Below are 8,433 nucleotides of genomic sequence, written 5' to 3'. Positions count from 1 at the left end.
TGCGAGCAGGGTCTCCAGGGACTGCAGATTGCAGATGGAGTTACAACACTGTAGCCCTGAGTCTCCAACCGAAGCTCTCCCTTTAGAGCTTGGCTTTCCACTGGGAGTAACAGATCACCGGATCAGTTCTGCGCAACGCTTTGGTGAAGAGTAGACACTGTGGCACCTCGGATGTTAAATTCTGAGGCACCACTCGATATATAGATCCTGGATCCAACTCTGGTTTATTGGTGGAGGATGTCCGGGGAACGGAAGAGTCCAGAGCAGGATGATAACACCAGCACAGGTCCCGAATTACGCTGATTCTTCCCGAGTTTCCTCGCGCTCTGGCAACAGTTTGAGTAACTTTCCAATTTGAGGTTCTCGGAAGGGGTGGGTGGGGGTTGGCCTTTTTCAAAGTGGAAGACAAGCTTGAGCCTTATCGAAACATTTTTGACAATGGTTCACACGCCTGCGCCAAGTGTTTAGCCCCAGTAAATGTCTGGAGAATCCTGGGAAGGCCCAGCTGGCCGATCAGCAATGGTTTCACCTGGTGTTCCTGCACCAGATGTCAGAAACGTGAAGATCAAACGTGGCTTGCGAAGAGGACCAAAAATTGTTGGGTGGGGGATGGCGGACAAATGTGACCTTGCAACTTTCAACCAGTGATGCTTATAAAACTAACTTTTTTTCCCAACTGGTTCCATATTGAATTTACAAGTTTTTAAAAAAAAAAATCCTTTGTATTTTCCACTCTGTTTACGTCTGTCTCTTCCTGCCCATCTCTCAGCAAACCCACCCCACCCCATCCCCATCGCCATCCCCAAACACCCTGCAGGGTGCATTCCACCTGACGCCACTCCATCATTGGATTCTTAAGAGCTGTTTGAGGGTTTCCTAGATCCAGCAGTACCCCCCCCATGCCTTCTCCCATCTGCCCAGCTCACTGTGCACTAGAAGGCTTTCACCTCAGCTCCCCCATTATGATAGGCAAGGGAATTCATTCCATGGGGACGTCTGGATGCTACGAGTGGAAGAGGCACCTGTTCCATCGGTGAGCTACAGTTCAGCTGTGCCAATGCAGAGGAAGGCGCCCCTCATCATTATCTGTTTTACCGCATCCCACCAATGCCGGTACAGAATGTTGATGTTCCAAGCTGGGCATGACCTAACCCAGCAGCATTTGAACACTTATATTAGAGGAACATGGTGAGTTAACCTAAATGTGCAACTACTATTCCACAGTATCTTGAACTATACCGCAGCTTTTTATGCTGGTTTTATCCAACTGGCCACCTCTCTCTGGGGTCTGCTGCGGCAAATCTTATCCGTGACTTTACTAAGATCGACGGACTGTGTGTGTGGATCGGTGCACACTTTGAAGTTGAGTAGTGCAAAACAACGCAACTCCTGTGCATGCCATAACTGGCCCTTTATCTTTTTCCTCCCTTTCTTTGGGAGGGAAGATGTCTCCATTATAATGAGCACCTTGTCTCCTTGGTGCCATGATTAGTCTTATTTTAATCATAGGATGATAAAACCGCTGAATTGTAATTGCTTCTTATAGGTTCACACACACACCCCCTCCCCGCAAATATGTCCAGCTACTGATTACTATTATTTTATTGCACATTTTTAATATTTGTTGGGCGGAGAGGTGCTGTTCACACTTGTCCTTCTGTCGTGCTTGTTCCTACCTAAATTCAATGCCTCCTGAGAACTACTCTTTGCTTCTTTAACTCCCCAAGTTTGACCACAACCGCTGCAGCTCCCTGGCCGATAGCGCAAAATCCCAGTGCTTCAGGAGTTGTGTTTGTGATCCAATAATCGCTCCCCAAGCACCCCAGCTTCACTGAGTTCTTCTCACTGGCTCGGAGGGTCGTGTGTTCAGCCTGTATGCCACAGCTCCCTGTGCAGTCTTGAGCTGCTGGCGTTACTGTCCTTTGGGATGGGGTCACATTATGAGCCGAGATCCTGCCTGCTTTTTCGGGAGGACGTTAAAGACCTCATGGCAGCACTTGAAAGGCAGGCAATTCTCCCAGTGTCTTGGCCAACGTTCCTCCTTCAATGCTTAAATGGTCATTCACATCACTACTATTTATAGGACATCGGTATAAAATGGTTGCTGTGCTTGCCCAGACAACTGTCATAGAGTCGTTATGGCACGGAAGGAGGCATTTGGCTTAACGAGTCCCTGCCAGTCATCAAACCCCAAAGAGTAATGCATCACGTGAACCACTGTGAAATGTTTCAATGACCTGCTGTCGAAATACAAGTATTTTTGTTTATTTTTTCCCCCTTGTTCGTTATAGAATTGAGGCTTTAACCTGCTCACCCTGGTGGTATTGACATTTTTAAGCAAGAATCTGAACCAGCACGTCTCTTCCTTTTACATCCTGATGTAGTGAAAAAAATGTAACTTTCTTTCAGGTGGTAGTGTAAGTTTGTCTAGTCAGAAGAATAAGTCTAGTGAATTGAAGTTTCTCGATGGCACTGAGGAGGGTTGGGGCTACCTGTTGAATATTGTGGTCATAATTTGTAATGAGACCTGGTAGCTGCTATGATTTAAAATGGAGAGACTGATGGTAATTCTTCCCTTAATGTATTTGTATACTTTCACATCAGTTTACTTCATTGTGATCTCTACTGGAAATCCAGGATGTACGAAACAGACTGCTTAATGAAGACGAGTTGACATTCTTGTGAAAAGTATGCAAAATCCATAAAGATACCTTGTTATACTCCACTGTTAGACTGATGCGTAATTTTGGCTTCATATCAATATAATTTGTACTATGTAACTCGGGTGTTAATTTACTTATATTATGTGAGGTGAGGAGGCAGCAAGTGGTCTTGCATCGTTTGCAGTTTGGGCCTGCAGTGCCCAGGGCAAAGCAACATTCCCGTCATCCGGTGAGCTCGAGCAGAGCACAACACGTCAAGCTTCCATTTTCCTTTCTTGGAGAGTGACTCACTGGCTTTACACTCAAAGCCGCTGGCCCCTACGCTGTCCCCATGAAATAAAGACAGAAAGTGCTGGAAGTACTCAGCAGGCCTGACAGCATCTGCGGAGGGAGGAACAGGAGTGAATGTGAGGCATGTTCACTCCTGTTCCTCCCTCCACAGATGCTGTCAGGCCTGCTGAGTACTTCCAGCGCTTTGTCTTTATTTCAGATTTCCAGCATCCACAGTATTTTGCTTTTAGCTTACTGTTCCCGTGAATCGAGTACACTGACAACGCCCTGGATAGCGTTGCATTTTCCGGTATACTGAACTGTAACCAACACTTGGAGCTCCATCTAATTAAAATGGCTCCTCTTCACTTTTTGGGCTTGTTTAGAGCGGTGGCTGGAGTAACTGTGTTCAGTTCTGGGCTCCGCAACTCGGGAAGGATATATTGGCCTTGGAGGGGCTGTAATGCAGATTCACTAGACTGAAACAGGAGCTTACGGGGTTAGATTACACAGACACTGCTTAAAGGTGGCTTCTAATCCTTTGCATGTGGAAAATAAAGGAGTGCTCTAATTAGGATGTTTAAAATAATAAAAGGATTTGATAGGGAAGGTTAAAGTGAATCTACTCCCTCTGGTGAGGGAATCCAAAACAAAAGGACATAATTGTAAAATTAGAGTTAGGCTGTTCTGGCGTGAAATCAGGAAGTGTTTCTTCCCATAGCGGGATACAGAAATCTGGAAAACCCTTCCCCACCCCACCCCAGCATACTCTGGATGTTGAGTCAATTGAAGATTTGAAGACAGAGATCAATAGACTTTTGTTAGATAAGGTTATCAAGGATCATGGAGTAAAGGTGGATAAATGGGGTTGGGGTATAGATCAGCTGTGATCTAACTGAACGGTGGAAGAGGCTTATGGGGTAGAGTGGCCCAAACTATTTGCAGACTGAAATCCAATCCGTCACAGGGATATCTGGCATAAAGTTTAAGAATTCTTGACTAATTCCTGATTTGAGCCTCGTGCATCTGCATTTTCCTGTAGTGGAGGATCTGGGTAACCCATAGTCAATTTGCCACGTCGGCATTAGTGTAGAATAACTCTTTAAAAGATGGAAGGGGCCTCTGCCGTTTCTAAGACTTCGCTTGGAATCAATTTTCTAAAGCAGCCAACAAGGGTGGAAGCTCCAGGCTGTTTATTTCTCATAGAATCTGAAAGCACTGAAGAATGCCATTTAACCCATTGTGCTGGCTCTTTGAAAGGACTGTCCAATTAGTTGCACCTCGTCCCCACCCCACACCCCCCGACACCCCCCGCAAACCTGTGGGGCCTCACTTTTCCTTTTCAAGTATTTATCCAATTCCCTTTTGTAAGTAAGTTCCTATTGAATCTGCTTCCACTGCTCTTTCAGGCAGTCCGTTCCTGAACATAACTCACTGCGTTTTAAAAAAAAATCTCTTCCTCTCCCCACAGATTCTTTGCCAGTTATCTTAAATCTGTGTCCTCCACTTACAGACCCAGCTGCCAGTGTCTACTTATTTAACTTATGAAAACCCTTCAGCAATAAGAAAACCACTGTTGAAAATCTCCCCTACTGTCATTTTTTCTCTTGAGTAATGGTCGGTATGATTGAGGAAAAAGTCAGATGAGAATTAGATTTGAACTTGAACTTGTAAAACATTGGGCAAGATGGAAAGGGTAACGAGGGGTCTGGCTTATCAAAAGAAAGATGCATGTGCCCCGCAGGATACTGAGCCATAGTCATGGCAGGACCCAGATTGATCTCGCAGTCTGTGCTGAATTAGTTGTGCTCTGCTGAGGTTGTCTTTTAGGATTGCCACAATATGCCAGCGGGGAGATGAAAATAATTTTTTATGCAGTGTTATGATCTGGAATGCATTGCCTGAAAGGATAAATACTTGAAAAGGAAAAGCAAAGGCACGGGACAAGGGTGGGATTCTGGTTGACTGAACCAGCACAGACATGATGGGCCAAGTGGCCACCTCCTCCTGTGCTCAGCAAACAAAGACTCCTGCACTAACTGGGCAAAGTGGTCAGTCAGTGTTCCATTCCTGATTGCCACTCGGACAGCTTCCGTCACTGGGTTGTGGCGTGATCAGACTTGTCTGAGAGTCCCACTGAAATTGAATAGGCCCATCCACAGCATCTGGCCTGAGCCTGAGCCATGAAGGATTGCCATTTGGTTGGGGTGGTGTGTTACAGTTCACTCGGAGAATGAGTTGTTATGGCAACAAGCATGTTGTAGTCCAGAGCTATGGATCGTGATGGGAGAGGCTTCTTTCCATCACATCGCCAACCAGAAATATCTCCTGCTTTTTAACCATCTGTCACTGATGTGAGTTGGAAGGATTTGCAGGTTGATAGACAGCCTGTTTGGGCACTTTATGAATACCTTTGTTGGCCATCAAGCCCTGGAGCAGGACTTGAACCCAGAGCTTCCAGCCCAGAGACAGAGATGCTACCCAGTGCACCACATCATCACCTATCTTGGATGAGGTATTGGATGGCTTTCCGGTGTCATTTCCCTAGAGAGAAGTGGAGAAATATTGAATAAAAGGGTCCTTGCAGGTATATTTATCAGCCAATGTATGAGATAGAGCCACTGTCTTTCAAGTGTAATTTGTCTTGTTAATTTATAGCGCTAGAACTTCATATACAAGTGCAATTTTCATTAGTCCTCGAATAATTTATTTTTGATTTTAAAAATGCACGTTTCACTGCGTCTTCACAATGAGTAGGATATGTAGAGACCAGCATTAGAGGCATAGAACTGATTTATGTATTTCTATGTAAGTTTATTGATTAAAAAGTATGTGGTTTGTAGTTTACTTACTCTTTTGTACATTTATATGGTGTAGTTTTTCTTTTCTTCCTGGTACAATAAAAGTTTTACTTGGATGCAGCTGATGGGAAGTTCCTGGTGTTTGTACCACTTCTGCCTTTGTTTTTATTTAAACTCCTTTTAAAGACTTTTTTAAAAAAAAAGAACTCGAGCTCACTCAAAACTCAGCTGCCCGTATGCTGACTCGCACCAAGTCCCATCAACCAATCAAACCCTTTGCTCGCTGACTTAGGGTTGGCTCCCGGTCTGACAAGACTCCAATTTTAAAATTCCCGTACAGAGTCGATCTTGGCTTTCAAAAGGGAATTGGATAATTATCTGAAGAGGGGGAAAAAAATTGCAGGGGCACGGGGAAAGGGTGGGGGAGTGGTTCTAGCCAAGTTGCTCTGGCAGAGAGCTGGCACAGGCATGATGGGCTGAATGGCCTCCTTCTGTGCTGTAACCATTGATTGTTTTCATACCCATCCCTAATCCCTAAGCTCCTTCAGCCCCACAATCCTCTAAGAATTTTGTGTTCCTCCAATTTGTGCCCCTTGCAAATTTCGATTTTAAATGCTGCATCATTGGCGCCTGTACCCTCAGCACTTTGGTTTCACTCTAGAACTCCCCCACAATCCTCTTCTCTCTCACCCCCCCCTCCCTCTCTCTCTTCCTTTCTTTCTTTTAAGGTGCTCCTTAAAACTTACCTCTTCAACCAAAGTTGGTCCTAATATATCCTTGTGCAGGTGTGTGTCAAATTCTGTCTGAAAGCACACCTGTGCGGTGCCTTAAAGGTGTTTTACCAAAGTCAGAATGGTCAGTCAAAGCCAGAACTGCGGACGAGTTCAGATTCACTGACTGACTGAATCCAGTCCAGTTTCCATGATGTGGAGTTCCAAGATTTTGCCTGATTGTTCAAAGAATACATTGTCAGTTTTGAATTAGGCTCATTGGTTTATGATGAATAATTTAGTCATCCCACATTTTCTTTATCAGATGAAATTTTAACCAATATTTTGGGAATTGAATTCCAGGATTCTGACTATTTTCCTGAGAGAGTCACAAATCGGTGGCTCAGCATACAATGCCAACTCCTCCGTACTAATAAGAGGTGGTGTGACGAAACATCCAGTAATTCCTAACTTGAAATCTGTGGCACAGAATTATTGCCAAAGGTATTACTCAACCCTCATTAACAATTGATTGATTTTTGAACTCTTGCTGCATGCAACTGGTAAGGATAGAAGGAAGAGGCAAATAAGAAAAATGCACTCGGAATAAGTTTTGTTCCTCCAATTTCTATTTTTTTTAATGTGTGGTGTGGAATGAATATAGAACTGCCAAGTGTGGTCTTACCACTGCATTGTAAAGCTTCAGCCTAAAAAGCTCACTTAGCGGCAGAGGACATGACTAAAGTATTAAATGTGTACTTTGCATCTGGCTTCACAATGGAAGCAGATGATTTGATGGTTACACTAAAGGGGGAGGGAGGGAAGCTTGCTGAAAGAAGCTAAGGTAGAAATAGCGGAGGCGTTAATCACTATCTTTTGATCCTCATTGGATACAGCAGCAGTTCCAGAGGACTGCATGGTGGATAATGTTCAGGGAAAATGATAAACCAAGAACCTAGAAGCCAGTCAACCTAACATTAGTGACTCAGAAGTTAATGGAAACTCAGCAGTTAATTATCAGTGGCAAAAAGATGACATGGGTTAATCAAGGAAAGCCAACATGGATTTGGAAAAAAACAAATTGGGCTTGGCTAACTTGATTGAATTTTTTTGATGAGGTAGCAGAGAAGGTTAATCAAGGTAGTGTAGTAAATACATACACAAGCTTTTGGAAAGCATTTAACAAAGTACCACACAGGATGCTAATTAAGAAGATGCAAGCCCACAGTAGCAAGGGGGATGTGATGTTATGGGTACAAAATTAGCTCACTGGCAAGCACCAAAGGGTAGTTAGTGGTGGATGTTATTCAGACTGTGAATTGGTCTGCAATGATGCTCCTCAGGGTCAGTTTTGGGTCCCTTACTCTTTTCGATTTTTATAAACAACCTCAACTCTGAAGCAGGGAAGCAACATTATAAAGTTTGGAGATGACAGGAAACTTGGCAAAGTAGATCATGGTAAAGATAGTAGTAGACTTCAGGATGACACAGGCAGAATGATAAAATTGGCAGAAACATGGCAAATGGAATTCAATGTAGCGAAGTGTAAGGTGATCCACTCTGGAAGAAACAATAATAAAGTATTCTATTCAGCACTCGCATCTCTGGCTTTGACAATTCCTTACATAATCTAATTAAGATTTTAAAAATAGATACAGAGGAATAATAGGAATGATTACCTCGAGTAGTGGAATCCAGAATAATGAATCGTAAGATTATAGGCTATTTGGAGTGAAATCAAAAAAGCTTTTTCACACGAGGGGTCATGGAAATCTGGAACTTGATCCTCTAAAAGGAAGTAGATGCTGGGTCAATTAAAATTTTCAAGACTGCGATGACTAGATTTTTGTTAGGTAAAAGCATCAAGCAAATGGAGTTCAGCTACAGATCAGTTCATGATCTAACTGAATAGCAGAACAGGTTCAAAGGATTGAACTGCCTACTCCTGTTCCTATGTTGAATGCCTCCCATATTGTTTAACTTACTCAG

This window comes from Cetorhinus maximus, chromosome 11 (assembly GCF_964194155.1).
Source record: "Cetorhinus maximus chromosome 11, sCetMax3.hap1.1, whole genome shotgun sequence".
Lineage (NCBI taxonomy): Eukaryota > Metazoa > Chordata > Chondrichthyes > Lamniformes > Cetorhinidae > Cetorhinus > Cetorhinus maximus.
The sequence above is the reverse complement of the archived record's forward strand: the minus strand, read 5'-3'. Positions refer to the sequence as shown.